The sequence below is a fragment of the Macrotis lagotis genome, chromosome 2, assembly GCF_037893015.1.
Source record: "Macrotis lagotis isolate mMagLag1 chromosome 2, bilby.v1.9.chrom.fasta, whole genome shotgun sequence".
NCBI lineage: Eukaryota > Metazoa > Chordata > Mammalia > Peramelemorphia > Peramelidae > Macrotis > Macrotis lagotis.
In genome coordinates, this window is record NC_133659.1 from 96,720,720 (window position 1) to 96,737,199 (window position 16,480).

Genomic DNA, 16,480 nt, shown 5'->3' on the forward strand with positions numbered 1-16,480 from the left:
GAGTGTAGGGCATTGAACAGGATCAAATTAAGAGGGTCCCCAATCAAGCAAATGTATCCACCTTAAGTTAGTATATTTGCAATGACTCTATGAATAAATAGTTCTGCTTTCAGAAATAGAGGAGATTTCTAAAGAATCAGCTGGCAATGAAGTAATCCTTTGTCAGTCTGCTGCATTTCCCACACAATATCAGACATGAACTCAGTTTTTTTTTTTGTTCTCTCTTCTTCCACTCCCCCACCCCCCATTAATTTGCACTGATCTGTCCCTGCTCACTTACCTGCTTCTCTTTGTAATCAAGGGCAAGCTCTTTGAGATGGCTTACCAAGATTGTGGATGCAAGTTTGTAGGCTTGGAACAGGCTCTCTCTGTGTAAAAGGAACTTGCCTATACAGGGATGGGAAATATGACCTTGGCCTCATTAGTAGGCTGGTTTAGCGGAGCTTGCTAAGCAGCCCAGACTACAAAGAGCCAGAGGATGGATAGAACACACATGGCCATTCACTTTGTAATCAGCTAACATATAGGTTGTGTCAACAGCACATACACTGGTTGGAATGTTTTGACTGTCAAGTCACTCAAGAAAACAGTCAAGTCAGTCAAAAAACAGTCAAGTCAGTCAACACGCTTGTCTGACTTTTTTTTTTTTTGGACTGAGTAGACTTTTTTGTACTGATTTAACTGGATTGTGTGTGTAGACACAACCAGTTTTTACTTGCCAAAAGGGGGTGTTTTTCAAATGCAACTTAATGAAATAGCTAGGTTACAGCATATAAATTCACTTCTTTATGAATATATGCCAGGCTATCAAATCAGAAAAGGGTAGATTCTCTCTCTTTTTTCCTTTCCTTCCTTGTTTGATATTATAGATAGGGCAGGTTGGTTCTTGATTAGATGAATTCACAGTGCCATCTAGTGTTGAGTTTCAAGATTATCTGCACTGTAGGGAAAAGATTTAATCAGACATTTATTGATTTATTTTCACTGAAACAATAGAGACAGAGTTTTAATTTTTCTGTTTAAGAGATGCATTTGGATGAGGTTTGTTTCTTTCTAAGTATGAAGAAGGAAAGTTATATTAACTAATGGGACAAGAAACCTAATGATGATGGGATTAAATTGATTAGAAAAAATATCATAGAACATAGATTTAAAACTAGACGGGACCTTGGAGGTCAGATAGTCTAATCATTTGTTTCACAGATGAGGAAACTTAGGCTCAGATAGTAAGTGACCACAACACATTTGAAAAAAATATATAAAACTATCTGAGCAGGATCTTCCTTCCTGTGGTTTTATCACAAGGTACATTAGAAGAGAAATGATTAGATAGGTTAGGACTAATCTTAATCAGTGTTCTGTAAAATAGTAAAAATATTTATAGGGTTGTCTTGAGACCAAAATTAAGTAATATATGGGAAGTCCCTTTCAAACCTTAAAGCACTATCTGAATAAGTATTATTTCTATTAATAAAAGTGATCTCAAAGGAAACTAAATCACCTTTCAGAAATAATGTCACATTAAGCTGAGCAATATTAGCTCAGAAATCAGTTTACATTATTTATCACTTGTGGTATATCTCATATCATTAAATCATATCCCCCCAAAATTTATAAGAAAATTGGTTATAAATTGGTTATAAAAAATTGGTTTCAAAGAAGAGCAGTAATCAATCTGAGACTTTAAGAAAGCAAAATATCAGCCAGCATGCACCATAGCTTTTAGCAACTATAATAGCAAATGAGCTAACTAGTGTAAGAGAATTAATTTCTTGAGTGGTAATGCTAAACAAATGTTTATTTCTGAGGTAAGTTAATGTCTTTTTAAAAAAAAATCTAGAATTCTCAATAAAAGCATTCCCCACCCCCACCCTGTAACAATAACAGAAGAGAAAAGCATGAGGAAAATTATTTTTGGTAGAACAGTTCAAGAACAATTACAATGATATTTGAGAACAGGAAGTGTTTGATTTCAACTTATGGAGACATTAGTCAGTTCCCTTTAGCCAGACCTGGTCATCAAATTCCTGAGTACCTCAGTTATGAATCTTGTTGGGTGAAGTGGAGATTCTGAAGGGAATCCAATTCTTACCTCAGCTCTATGTCCTTGAGAATTTTCCTCCTCTATCAATAGCATCCATAGAAAAGAAATATGAGAAAGTTCTAAGAGCTTGGGAAAGGATATCATTTTAAGCAAAGCATACTACAAGGTAAATCAGTTGAAACTAGAGTATAACTTTGAAGGGACAGATTTTCTTTTGTACCATTTAGAATATTACCCAGCAAGAAGATAATGAATGTGTAGCTCAGTTCTATTTATTTTTCTGAAGTAAAATCTTCCTAATACATTATAACTTCATTCTTTCTGCTTGGTAAGAAAAGCATTGATTACTTCTAAGGATTCTACACTTGTTCCATAAAGCATTCTTAATAGGGAATCTAGTATTAAAAACCATTGCTCACAGTTTTTCTTTCCATAAACAAAAACCACATTTATATGATAACTGGAAGCCTTGTTCATCAAACACATTAAAACCAATATTTCCAGAGTTTAGTTAAGTTTTTTTCCCACTCTTTCTAACAAAGATTAAACAAAATAATATAGATGAGATTTTTCCTACTCTATTCCAGATCCAATAACTTAAAGATCATGAATTCATTAGCTATTGAGCCATCACCAGTATCTATTGACCAGAGTCAATAGATTATATCTAAATATAGCTTGACAGTTCCAAGGTTTTCACTGAAGAAAACCACTTTAAAAATCTGATCAACCTTATTTTAAACTTGAAAATATTTTAGATTCTTTAATATTCATCTTTAATAAAAAAATTCTGTTATGGTTATTTCTAGTTCAAAGTGGATATTCTTAAGCAATGGTAGACAGACTAATTATTTAAGATGTGCCATAATAAAAGTAGTATTTTTTTAAAATTACTTTTTCTTGAGATTTTCCTTCTACAATGCAAATGAGCAATCAGTTTATTAACTAGTTTTAAGAGTTGTCTGGATTACTAAGAAATTACTAAGTAAATCTTGTGTTTACATGGTTATTATGTATCCAAAGCACAAAGACTTGAACTTAGGTTTTTAGATAGTTTTAATACAATCTAAACTCCCTGAAGGGAAGAACAGTTCATTTTTGTCTATGGATTTCCAGTATCTAACCCAGTGACTGGCACCACTGCAAAGTGGGCACTGAAGATTTTTTTATTTTATTCTTATTTGTAAACACCTGTGACCAAGAACAGCAACCTATCCATTACACCATTACCTCTCATTACTATCATGATGAACAAAAACAGCTCTTGAAGTTATAAGAAGATCAGAATCTAAGCTGAATTCCCTAGGGGAATTAGGTACTAGAATAACATCTATATCTTTATCTATATCTGTATCGATATCTATATATTATATATAAGGATTTCCAAAAAAGAACCTTCCATTAGTTTTGGATATTAATAATTGAGTAATCTTCAATAACTTTGATGGAAAGGACTTGACCCCATTCAGATTATTACACAAAAAACAACAAAACTATTTTAAATCAATTTAAGTGGTTTGTGTCATAATAATCTACACTATTTAGAGCAAATAGGACAAGTCTGTATTTATTTATTTTAAAGAATTGGATCATATTTAGGATCAATGCCAGTTTATGGGGGGAAATATTTTTAAAGTTACATAAACAATTGCTTTGAATTAAAAAAGAAAAGGTTAATTATAGTCTAATATTAATTGTTTTAATCCAAACATTTTTTTCCTTCCCTTCCCTATCAAAACAGTAGGCAATTTAACTGAAATTAATTCTCTCCCCTCCCCCAACTCTCTTATTTTAGCTGAGATAGAAAGAGGCTAATATCTTCTGAACAACAATTAGCAAATTCATGAATTATCCTGCTCATATACCAAGCAAACTGTCTGTTTACCTAATGGGCTGTGACTTGATTATAGGCCATTCCTGACCTTCAATAAACAAAACTGTGCTTATGTTTCAGAATGATTCTGAATTTCCTAAGTCTTTCATTTCACACCAGGGAGCCCAGCAATAGTCAACATTTAGATTTGTAAACACCTGTGACCAAGGCCTTAGGTATGACTTAAACTAACATTTATCTTTTGGAAATGAAATAAAACACGAGGGCAATTCATGAATTTGATGATCGTTCTATGTAAATTAACCCCATTCAATCATTGGTTCACATACCTTTATTCTGAGCTTTATGAAATGGTAATGACATCTTTGGGACATTGTTTGTTCATGTTTCAAAAATTTATATTATATTTTAAAGTTTCCAAAGTGTTTTTAGCACAACTTTTACAGTGAGCAAGTGTTTCAAGCAGCATATGAACCTATTTCTGATCTGAGGCCACTGTTCATTTTTATTTATGCTAAGACTTTCAGAGAAGAGGAACTTGTTTGCTTTTGAAAGTCAGTCAATAAACAATTGTGCCTGACACTGTGTTATAAATTGAAAAAGGGATATAAATTGAAATATAAATTGCATACAAATCTGATATAAATTGAAAAAGAAAGATAATCTGTTCCCTTGTAGAGTTTGTAATAGAAACCAATGGAAGAAAGACAACATGTAAAAAAAAAAAATCTGAAAAGGTAGGGAGAAGAACAGGTCTGGGGACACAATAGAAATGTTCCGAGGAACATAACATGGAGAGAAATGAAGAGATTCCTGAGTAGTCTCCTTAAACAGTGGTTTGGAAGGAGCTTTTCAATCTGCAATGGAGCAGTCGGTAATGATAAGGTATGAATATCAAGTGCCATCTTGCAGGATGATGAGATTTCTGATGATGAGGTTCCTAGGGGTATGATGGAGAAATCCCAAAGAAGTGCAGATGGGTCAGAAATACAGAGATCGTTTACCTGGGTTTTCTTCTTAATTGGAGGTTCTGGAAGGAGCTTTTCATTCTGCCCTTCAGAGTGGCAGAGGGTATTTGTTCCTTCAGGCTGTTTAGGGATTATTCAATATTACAATTTTGATATGAAATTTGAATTATAATCAAATATAACTATTTAAATATTAAAGTATGTAGTATGTATTTAAGTATGCAGTTTGAGAGTCAGACTTCAAGAAAGAAAGTATTGGGTTCAAGTCTTTCCTCTGATTAATACTGACTGTATGATTTTAGGCAAATAATTGATCAGGGCTGAAAGCAATTCTTAAGGGACAGCTAGGTGGCACAGTGAATAGAGAGCACTGACCTTGGAGTCAGGAAGATGGAGTTTAAATCCAGCCTCAGATATTTGACACTTACTAGCTGTGTGACCTTGGGCAAGTCACTTAACTCTGCCTCACATCCAGGGCCATCTCCAGTTGTCCTTATTCATATCTGGCCACTGGACCCAGATGGCTCCAGAGGAGAAAGTGAGCACAGCCCTCCTCACTTAAATCCAATTCATGTATTTGTCATGGAATCACCTCCCTTGATGTCATGATATTCTTTGAGAATGAAGGAAAAACATCATCAGGCAATTCTTGAATATTCTAAATTTCAGAGAAGGTGCAACTTATATAGGGAGTATCCTATAATCAGTGAAATCACATTATAGTCTCTATTTTTGGTTTCCCATCCCTGGAAAACAGCAGGTCTTGGCTCCATTTTTAGATTATGAGATCCTTGAGAGCAGGAATTTTCTTTTTTCTCTTTTTTGGATCACTAGCTCTAAGCATAATTTTTGATACATAGTAGATGTGAAATAAATCACTGATGATTGATTGATGGAATCTGTATGTGCTGAATGCCTAAGTTCTGTGGGAGATATGAAGAACTAAAAAATAGTTCCTCAGCAAGTTGTCTTTTGCAACTAAATGTTTTAATTATTATTGAAAAGAAACCTGGGTTATGTCCTAGAAATATTAAGTCAACTCTTTGTACAAAGAGATTATTTTTAACATTTAATAAAATAAAAAATCGTCTGATATTTTGATGAACAAAGTCAAAAGAATCAACAACTATTTATGTGTGTTGACTTGAAAGTCTTTGAAATATTTGGTCCTGCCTTTAAATATTTCTACCAACTGACTCTGACAGTATTTAAATTCCCAGATTGTTCATTGTAGGCCTTTATTAAAATGCAATTGTTGTATTCTTGGGTTATCGTAGTCAGACATTAATACTATTAGTTTATCAGTAAGATGGATTAGGTAGCATCAAAAACGAACACTATTTCATGGTTTTGCTAGAGTCAAATCTTACTAATGAAATTACATTTTTTCCTGACCAATGTTCTGAATACCATGAACAATGATACTTTGACAAAATATCCTTTATAGCAGAATGTTATTAATTCTCAAGGGCCACCACATAACTTCTAAATCATAATTGTTAACTCAAGGTACTGATAACATGCAGTGCAGTTCAAAGGTTCTCTAACAAACTAATAAATCATATTAAATGCAGCTGGAATTACTCATTGTTTTTTCTTAGTCATCCAGGTCTCTTTCAGAAGACATTTCTTACATTTAATATTTCCAGGTGCCTGAAGTATTTTATAAACACTTTACTAATTTAAAAATGTTTTTGTAAATCTTGCAGGTGTTAAAAATGTGAGAATCCACATGCTATTCTAGGTAAAGCTTTGTATAATAATTGTAGGTTTTGTCATTTTGCCCACTTGATTAAATAAGTCTTTTTTTCTAGCTTAAATATTCCAATCTTTGTTCACACCCATCTTTAATTACCCATCCTAGGGAAAACTACTTTTGCCAAGTATAATATTATGTCACTGTGGGGGGTGCAGGGAGAGAAGGCTCAAATGCTAAAATATTTATGCTTTCTCTGACCCGTATTATCAACTCATACTGTCTTAGTGGTAAGCAATTGTTGTGCCTCTTGGCTAAAAGAGCAGTGCCATGAGGTTTCGGATTCAGTGCTGCCAGCTATGACTGAGGGTACCTCTAGATACTTCAGTGCTTTGCCCCTGGCAAAGGACTTAGAGTGAGCACAACAAAACATATTGTTGTAAAACGGCAAAAATGCACCCAGTTTGCATAATTCGGTGCAGCTACTAGATACACAGGTAGCTATGGGCACACCTTGCAGCTTTGCCAATCTCACTGTCTTTGAACAAAAGAGTTTTGTTTTAGGCCATCCTGCAGGGGGTGGTTCCTATGGGCATTTTGAAGATGATTTTGGAAAGACATTATTTTCCCTTTTGTTTTGTCTTTTTAAGAAAATCCATCACTGAATTTTAATTTGCTTGTGACAAAACCTGAGCAAAGGAAATGATCCTGGAAAAATTTTCAGTGACTGCAGATGGCATGCTTATCAGATCTGTAGGTAATGCAAAGCAGGGAGAGATAGCTAACTCACTGGATGACAGAAACAGGATTCAAAGGAAACTTGGGAGGCTAAATCACTTGATCAAATCTGCTAAAATTAAATTTAATAGGGACAAATGTAGAATCTTTCACTTGGGTTCAAAAAATAAGTTTCATAAGTAAATGATGGAGAAAACAGGAAATGTTTATCTAAAAGCATCTGAGCTATTGACCTGTCAGCTTAAATTGAGTCAGCTATGTGATATGCAGCAAAGAAAGAGGATGTTATTTTATACTGTTTTAAGGGAGGCAGCAGGTCCAGGATTAGAATTAGGATTATCCTGTTGTCCTCTGTAAATAATTTTTTGTCCTTCATTTTCTTCTTTTTTTTAAAGAGTTTTTTGCAAGGCAATGGGGTTATGTGACTTGCCCAAAGTCACACAGCTAGGTAATTATTAAGTGTGGGAAGCTGATTTGAACTCAGCTGCCCCTGTCCTTCATTTTCACAAATGATCATGACATCAAGATAGTGATACCATGATGAGCACATGAATTGGATTTGAGTGAAGGGATGCTGTGCTAAATTAACCAGCTCACTTTCTCCTCCAGAGTCATCTGGGTCCAGTGGTTGGATATGAATCAGGATGACTGGAGATGGACTTAGTAAGAGTCCAATGTCTGAGGCCAGATTCAAACTTCCTTCTGCCTGACTCCAAAGTGATTGCTCTATCTACTGCACCACATAGCTGCCCAAGTGTCAGACAATCTTTATAATATATCTTCAGGTTGAGGAACTGAATTTTAGAAAGACTATTGACAAAATGTTGAGGTCCCAGGAGGACGATTGAGATGGTGAATGGTCTCAAGTTCATACCATATAAAGATTAGATGAAAGAATGTGAAATAATTAATATTAATTAGAGATAAAATAGGTGGGATTATAAATGATAATGACCTTTCAAGTATAGAGGAATTGTCTTATGGTGGAGAAATTCCGTTTATTCTATTTATACCTTGCTTTCCCCACTCCCCACTCCCCCAACCCAGTATAGCAGTAAGGGGAGAAGTTGTTAACAGGTAAATTTAGACTTTATATAAAGGGAAAAAAAATCATGCTAACAATGAGTTTTATCCAAAAGTGGAATGGTCCACCTGGATACCGTGGGCTCCTTTTTATTAGAGATATTATAAAAGACTGGATGAGGTACCATCTCACAACTATCAGATTGACTAAAATGACAGAAAGGGAAAATGATCAATGTTGGAGAGTTTGTGGAAGGAGTGGGACATTAATGCATTATTGGTGGAGTTATGAACTAATTCACCCATTCTGGAGAGCAATATGTCCAAAGAGCAATAAAACTGATCCTACCCTTTGACCCAGCAATACCAATCCTAGACTATATCCAGAAGAAAGCATAAAAATAGGGAAAATCCAACATGTTACAAAATATTTGTAGCAGATCTTTTTATAGTGACAAAGAACTGGAAATTGAAGGGATGCTCATCAATTGGTGAATGACTGAACAAGTAATGGTATATGAATGTAAGGGAGTACTACTGTTCTCTAAGAGATAATGAATGGTCAGACTCTAAAGAAGCATGGAAAGAATTACAAGAACTGATGTTGAGCAAAGGGAACAGAATCAAGAGAACATTGTACACATTAACAACATTGTGAGTTGATCAAATATGATGGATGCAGCTCCTCTCAGCTTTCAGGGAACTGGGACAACTCTGAGAAACCTGTTAAGGACAACACCATCCATATGCAGGCAAAAAAAAAAAAAACCCAAACAAAAACCACAGAATTTGAAATAATACTATGTTCACTTTTAAATTATTTCTTTTATTTTTTCTTTCTTTTTCCATGGCTTCTTTCTTTTCCCTTAGTCCTAATTCCTCCTACACAAAATGATTAATATATGAACATGCTAAACACAAATGATTATGTACAGTGTTCACTAGACTGTTCACCTCTGGGGGTAAGGGGAAAGAAGACGGAGAATAATGTGTATCTTAATAAATATGCAGGTGGATGAATGTTGAAAAACTTTCATTTCATGTAATTGGAAAAACAAAATAAAATATCAACAAAAAAATAAATAAAATGAACCTGAATACACAGATTAAAGGAAAAAAGAAAAAGTAAAAGACTGGATGACCCCTCCAGCAGTGGAGGAGATCCTTGTTTAGTTATGAATTAGGCTAATTTGTCTAGTACATCTCTTTCAAATCTTAGTTTCTGAAATTCTCTTGTGTCTGCTGGTGTATAATATCATATTAGTACAGTATCAATTAGTTCTGTCTTGGTATTCAGAGGCCTATTGTCTCACACCAAAGGAAAGTAGAATGAAATTTTCTGACAGCAGATTAAAAATCCTGATCTCAGAGGAATAAATTAAGAAGGAAAACATGATATAAGAAGGAGAAAGTTAATATCTTTTCAAATCATTGAATACTAAGCAACTATGTTGTGTAAGGCCCCATGTTGTAAATACAAAAACATCAAACTGTCCCTGGCCTCCTTTTTGGATGGTCCCAAATTTCTAATACCTTCAACAGTTCCTCACACAATATAGTGATCTGGTTTAAAGCTATAGTGTTAAACTCAAATAGAAACAGGTTTACTTATTCCATATGCAAGAACACTGTGATTCACATATAGATTTAGTTTTAAAATGCAGTTATATGTTTTATTGTATTTTTTTAAAAAAAAACAATTGTTAAGGTTCTCAATTATATTTTAATCTGGTTTGCACTGGGAAGTGTTGCTGGCAATATGTGGCAACTGACCCATATTTGACACCTCTGGTTTAAAGAACCAGTGTTTTTTACATTTATGAGTCAGAGGAACTAGGTTCAAGTTTATCCTACTCATGTAGCAACCTTGGGGAACTCATACTTTTTGGATCTGAAAACATAAAATATTGTATTAGATTATTTCTAAGATTCCTTCTAGTTCTAAATTCTTAACCCATAACTTCTAGTGCCTTCTCCCCTTTTAAAGATGTGCTCATAGTTGTCAATATTCCCTCTTAAAATGTGGGCATAGAACTGAATATTCTCCTTTAGATATGATTTGACCAGGATATAGGGGAAAGGGAAGAAGAAAGGGAAGGAGGAAAAGAAAAGGGAAGGGGAAGGAAAAGGAAGGGAAAGTGGAAGAAGGGGAAAGGAAAATGGAAGAGGAAGGGAAAGGGGAAGAGGAAGGAAAAGGGGAAGAGGAAAAGAAAGGGGGAAAGGATAGCAAGGGAAAGCAAAGAGAACATTCCTAACACCAGAGTTACATAGTTACTAAATTTCAGCTACTAAGAGACTAGATTAAACTCTGGTCTTCCTAACTCCAGGTGGAATACTATATTCACTGCACTTTTCAAAATAAAGACCATCTACTCTTATTCTCCCATTTTGCAGGTGAGGAAATTGGGGCAAACGATTTTAAGAAATTAAGCTACTTCTCAGGATCATACAGATAGTAAATGTCAGAGTTGGGATTGGAACCCAGGTCTTCCTGATTCTAACCATTCCTCCAGGCCTTGGAGGTACATTAGACCTGTAATTTTGTAATTTTGTTTATTTTTATTTTTTTAGTTTTTGCAATGCAATGGGGTTAAGTGGCTTGCCCAAGGTCACACAGCTAGGTAATTACTAAGTGTCTAAGGTTGGATTTGAACTCAGGTACTCCTGACTCCAGGGCCAGTGCTCTATCCACTGTGCCACCTAACTGCCCCATTTTTGTTTATTTTTGGCACAATTTCTGTGAATGCAACTTAAGGAATTCCTTTACAAAGTTTTACTCCATAGTCTCATCTATCTCAACTCAAAGACAATGCTGAACTCTTGAATCAGATCAAAAACTCTTATAGCCTCTGGAAAACTGGAAAGGATTTAATTATGGATCCATTGATGGACTTCATTGTGTGAGAGGCAATTTATTTAACTCAGAAAACCTGAACACCAGGGCAATGATTTTTCAAAGACCCTTTTATGGTAGAGGTGTTAGGATCTACATCTGTAGGCAGAATAACTACTCTGAAGGAATAAGTATATCCATGAAGAATAGAAGCAATATGGCATCAATTAACTTTTTTGATAACTTTATCACACTGCTAACTCCACTTCTCCCTCCAGCTCTAATCAACTACCTTTAGTTCATAGGTAGGTATAAGAACAACTACAATTAGCCAGATAATAAGGAAAAGCCAGCTAAAACCCTGAATAAGTCATTGTATTCTTTCAACTGCTTTTCTCCTGATTTAAACTTAAGAGTCCTCCACCTACCTGATTATCTGATTTTATGATTGGTAGGCTCACATTTTCAGCTCACATTCTTAAAAGTATTAGGAACTCTATTCAACATATAGTGAATTCCCAAGATGCTCCATGATTAGAATGTCAGTCAATCCAGGAACAAAAATTACTAGGTATAGCTATCAGGGAAATCTCTCTCACCTTTGTTTTATGTTTCTATTATTTTTCATATGTGCCAGAAGCCATACTGATGCTCATTGGTTAGCATTCTGACTGGCACAAAAGGACTAGTTTCTTAACTTATGCAATGTCAATAGAACTAGAGGAGAATGTCTAGAGTATTGTATGGACCCCTACGGTAGAATCATGAGAGAATATGGACAAAGATAAAGCAGAGAAAGTATGAATAGATTGTAATTTGCATCTTTGAAAGGAAAACAAATCCAGGAGACCACAAAGTCATGGAATATCATGCAATAACAATAATTCTTTTCTTTCATTATGAAAGGGGACCAAAATGACATCAATTTGTTAGAGACAATTTATAATAATATTTGTTCTTTGTTCTCAAAGAGGACTATGGATTAAGGGAGATGATGCCGTAACAAGCATGTGAATTGGATTTGAGTGAGGGGGGTGCTGTGCTAAGTCACCAGCCTCACTTTCTTCTCCAGAACCATGTGAGTCTAGTGATCAGATTTTGAATCAGGATAACTGAATGTGAGGCAATCAGGGTTAAAGTGCTTGTCCAAGGTCACACAGCTAGTGAGTATCAAGTGTCTGAGGTTGGATTCAAACTCCCATCCTCTTGACACCAAGGCTAGTGCTCTATCCACTGCACAACCAGTGTGCCCAACTGGCTTATCAGACCAATATAAGTTCATGATATTCCACCACAGGTTGGGATCAAATAGTTCATGTTAATACCTGTGATAGGTTCTTTAAACTTGTACAGCTTGCTTTTTCTCTGAACTACTTCATATTCTGCCTTGTTCACAGAGCACAGAATCCTCTCTGATGAAGGTATGCCATGCTGGGTCGTTGTTAGTCAGTGTCACCCATTTTGCAAAGTCCTTAAGAGAGACCTTGAGAGTGTCCTTGTATCACTTTTTCTGACCCTTTTGTGAGTGTGCCCTGTGTGAGTTCTCCATAAATTAGTCTTTTGGCAAGTATATGTTTGGCATTCACAAAATGTGACTAGTCCATTGGAGTTGGGCTCTCTGTAGTAATGTTTGAATCTTGGGAGCTTAGCTCAAGAAAGGATCTCAGTGTCTGGTATTTTATTTTTCCAGCTTACCTTCAGAATCTTCCTAAGACAATTTAAATGGAAGTGATTCAGTTTCCTGGAATGAGTCTGGTATACTGTCTAGGTTCAACTGGCATATGAAGTCAGCCAAAGGATCTATAAACCTTCAGCTTGGTAGTTACTCTATGACCCCTTCTTTCCCAGCCTTTTTTTCTTTTCAGCCCCTCAAACACTGAACTAGCTCTGGTAATGTAGGTGTCAACTTCATTATCAATGCAGACTTCCCTGGAACTGCCAAGGTAAGTGAACATGAGTTCAAAAAAAGTATTCAGAACTTCTCCATCTGCTGTAAATACATTCAAGTAACAGATATGACCTAAATTTGGATTAATGTATCTCCAAATGTGACTATTTTATGAAAAAAAGACAGGAAGTCACTGTTTCTCCTGCTCAAATCAGCAAGGGTTTTTAGGCCTAGGAAATGTGATCTAATCCCTAGTGGTCAAAGTCGTAACTGAGCTAAGTGTTCTTGTCTCACTAGGGAGTGAAGGAGGATGTTTTACTCACACCCCTGCCAAGGTAATAAGAAAACACACAAACACACATTCACATATACATATCAAAGTCCCAATTACCCTACCTGGGATCTGGGAGGAATCAGAGTGACATATAATATCATTAATCATGTAATTTTAAGGGATACATATATTTTCTAAAGAAATAGAAGTACGATATAATTGGTTTAATATATGCCCTATTAGATTATTAAATCTATAGAGTGTGAATACTATACATGAAAGTATCCATCTGAGAATAAGTCTGGAATGTAGCAAGAGCCAGAGGCAAAGCTTCCTTGTTTTTAAGAGAGATGTAATCATGTTGAATGGCATACTTATGGGTAATACATGCAGTGAAGGGAAACAATAAGCATAGATCTACATGGGTCAGGTAAATGAAATTTAGCATATCTTTAATAGGAACAGGAATTTCCCTGAAGATAATAAGCTGGCAGTTGGCATGAAATTCTATATACTGTCTGGTCCTGTAAATTCTGTAAGGTTTATTAATAATACTCCAATGTCACAGTTCCTAGACATTTTGCAATAATGTCAGTTGGGTCATGTATTCACAAGTCTTAACATTCCTTAGGGAAGTTCCCCATGGTTTGAAGTGTCTTTTACTATTGTAAAATGAAGACCAATAAAGTGAAGTAAGGACAAGCAACTGAAATAGCTGGAAAACATGACCCCAGTGTATTATGTAAGAGGCAATTGTTTGACTTTTTTATAAACAGGAATTAATAAAGAGATATAGGTAGTCAGGCTAGACTATAATTCAATCTGAGCAAGCAGAAATATGCAATTTCAAATTGACTTCTGGAAGACTATATGTTGGGAATAGTAGCAGACATCTAAATGGCTTCCAGCAAATTGAAATTGGAAAGATGACTTAAATCAAGAGCCCACTGATCATTAATGGGACTGATTTGTCTCATGTTGTATTTATTAATTAAATTCAATACCTATTGAGAACTTAACCATACTCCTTTATTTCTGAGATCAAAATTAATTATAATTGACATGACATTATGAGAATTCTTGAAAAAAATTCAATGAGGACACAGGAGAGAGTTAAAACAATTAACTAATGTCATTTGATGCAGTCTCCTGAACATTATATTAACCACCCTCTCCCCAGATTTACATTTAGTAAGGGTAGTTTTGAGATAAATAGTAGAAAAGGTAAACTAGAAATTCAATATGCTCTTTGTAGATATAAAGATTGTCTTTTCTTTCTTTTTAACTCACAGCTGTTTAACATTCTATCAAATTGATATAGAATTGTGCAGATTTATTATTGATCAAAATCTTAGTCAATCAACAAAGATTTAATTTTTAACATGGAAACAAAGAGATCTCTGTTCATAGAAGCAATAATTTAGTTGGGCAGAACACAATATATATGTTTTTGTATTTATGTTTGTATGTATGTATGTATGTATGTATGTATGGATATGTTGTATATGTGTGAGTGGAGGGAGGGGTGGATATATATCCTGCATTGGTAAATTTGTAAATGACTTGAGCTTCCCTTTGTCTACCTCAATGTCAAGCCCCGAGACCCTCAGCCACCCTGAGCAAACAGAACCAGCTACTACAGTTCCAAGCTGGGTTGGCTGCCTAGAGTGATGACATGTGCTGTTTCATCTCACAAAACCAGAATCAATATCAAGATGCTACATAGTGGCAAGGAATACATATCCTCAATATCCTTTGGTTTGTAAAATGTTCAACAGATCCTCAAAATTCAGGACAAAATGAATAATGAGAAGAATATGAATGAACTTATACACATTCTATCTACCAAATTAACAACCAAATTGGTTATATCAGAACGTTCATATAAAGTAAAATTTGGATAATAAGATTGGAGAAGTTGGTTGGGATAAGGTTATTAAGTGCCAGGCTAAGAGTTCTGGAATTTATATTATGAACAATTGTTGTGGAGCTACTTTAGTCACAGTTGACTCTTTGTGACTCCATTTGGTTTTTTTTGGCAAAGATATTTTTATAGTTGGTCATTTCCTTCTCCAATTCATTTTATGGATGAGGAAATGGAGGCAAATGGGGTGAAATAACTTGTCCAGGGCTACATAGCTGGTAGATGTCTGAGGCCAGATTTGACCTCCAGTTTTCCTGTCTCTAGTCGCAATGTTCTACCCATTTTTTCACCTAGCTGCTCCAAAGCAAAGGATACTATAAAAGATTTTTGAATTGGGGAATAGGATGGTTGTAGTTGGGTTTTAGGTACCAATTATGGAGTTACATGATAAGGGAAGCAACACTGATAGTTTTCTAAGCAGAAATAGTCTAGGCAAGATGCCATAAGAATGATGGTAATCAGTGATCATTGGATCATCCATCTGGAACAAGAGAGAAAATCTCAGAGGAGATCTGGTCCAATCCCCTTATTTTACAGATGAGAAAACTGAGACCTAGGAAGGTTAAATAATTTCATTTAATTCAAACAGGGAAGACATAAGAGAGGTGAGATTTCAATTCAGATCCTCTACTTTTAAAGCAAGATCTCTTTCCATTGTACCTCTCTGTCTCCACATGATAATAGGAAAAAAAAGTCATGAGAACTATGAAGGAAGAAATGATAAAACTTGCTGACTGACTGAATGCTGTGTAGATAAAAGAAAGGGAGGAGTAAAAATATAATTCCAAAGTTTTGCACTTGGATGACTGGCTAAGTTAGGGTATATAGAAGGTTTGGTGCAAAAAAAAAATTGAATTTATCTTTAGCTCTGTTGAGTTTAAGGTGCCAGTGCTAGCATTTATGTGGTGATTTAAAGTTTGCAAAGAATTTTACAATTTTACAATTATCTCATTTGATCCTTACAAAATCCTGGGAGATAAGTCCTAATATTATCTTCTGTAGAGACAGTAACATGTTTACGTAACACAGCATCTGAGGTTGGATTTGAGTTCAGGTCTTTCTGATTGCTCTATGTACTCCTCCATGTCACTGTCCAAGACGTGTGACTAGAATTCAGAAGATAAGTTATAGAAGTAGGAGAGTATCTTAAATAGTATTATTAGGAAAAACAGGATTAAAATGACAGAGCAATGATAACAAATATTGTATTCTAAAAGCAAATAGAAAACTCTTGGGAAAACATGTCATAGATTTTGTG